We start from the raw sequence: 1,414 nt of genomic DNA on the forward strand, positions 1-1,414 counted from the left end.
TCTTAGGTTAGTTAATAATATTTTACCCATGTTAATTTCTTAGTTTTGATAATTTTACTATAGTTTATTTTATTTTTATTTTTTAAAAAGATTTTATTTATTTATTTGAGAAAGAGAGAGCACAGCAGGCGGAGGGGCAGAGAGAGAGGGAGAAGCAGACTCCCCGCTGAGCAGGGAGCCTGATGCAGGACTCGATCCCAGGACCCTGGGATCATGACCTGAGCTGAAGGCAGATGCTTCACTGACTGAGCCAGCCGGGCGCCCCTGTACTATAGTTTAGAACACACTAACATTTGGAGGTGCTGGGTGAAGGGGATATGGGAATACTCTCCTTTTCTTGTAACTTCTCCGTAAGTCTGAAATTATTTGAAAATAAAAAGTTTTTTTAAAAAAATGAGGTGCTGGGGCACCTGGGTGGCTCAGTCAGTTAAGCATCCGACTCTTGGTTTTGGCTCAGGTCATGATCTCAAGGTTGTGAGATCGAGCCCTGCATTGGGCTCTGAGCTCTTCGTGGAGTCAGCTTCAGATTTTCTCCCCCTGACAAACCATAAGAGACTCTTAACCATAGGACACAAACTGAGGGTTGCTGGAGGGGGAAGGGGTGGGAGGGATGGGGTAACTGGGTGATGAACATGAAGGAAGGCACGTGATATAATGAGCACTGGGCATTACATAAGACTGATGAATCGCTGACCTCTACCTCTGAAACCAATAATACATTATATGTTAATTAATTGAATTTCAATTGAAAAAATTGAAAAAAATTAAAAATAAATAAGTAAATAAATATATAAACAAGAAAGAAAAGATTCTCTCTCCCTCTCCCTTCTTCTCTTTCTGTCTCTCAAATAAATAAATAAATAAAATCTTTTTTAAAAAAATGAGGTGCTGAGTTTACCTAGGTATTGCTGACAGGGTTTTCTAGGAGCAACCTGGAAAGTGTCCATTCTAAAACTGGTGTAAGAAATCAGGCCCTTAAGAGCTATCCATTTCCTGGGGGAGGGTTTGAAGGGGGAGTTTCATTCAACAACAAGACACGGTTCTGGTCCTCAGAGAGTTTACTCCCTGGGGGAGAAGAACGGGCTCCAGATAAGTACAAAAGAAAAGTAAAGTAATTGCGAGCTGTGCCAAATGCTGTGAAGGAAATCACTAAGGTCCCAAAAAGCTTTTCTAACGTAATGACACGAAGACTGAGACACCAAGGAGCTGAACATATCAAGAACGGGAGAAGAAGAACGCCAAGTAGAGAGAACAGCACGCCCAAAGCCTGGAGCCAGGAAAGAGCTTGGCATGTTCAAAGAGACAGGAGAGGGATCTCTGAGAACACTAGGGCCATAGTTTGACTTCGAATAGAATCGTAAATCCACAGTAGACGCCACCGCCACCCCCACAATTGCTACCCACTACCTGCCAT

The sequence above is a fragment of the Ursus maritimus genome, unplaced genomic scaffold, assembly GCF_017311325.1.
Source record: "Ursus maritimus isolate PB19 unplaced genomic scaffold, ASM1731132v1 scaffold_2, whole genome shotgun sequence".
Taxonomy (NCBI): domain Eukaryota; kingdom Metazoa; phylum Chordata; class Mammalia; order Carnivora; family Ursidae; genus Ursus; species Ursus maritimus.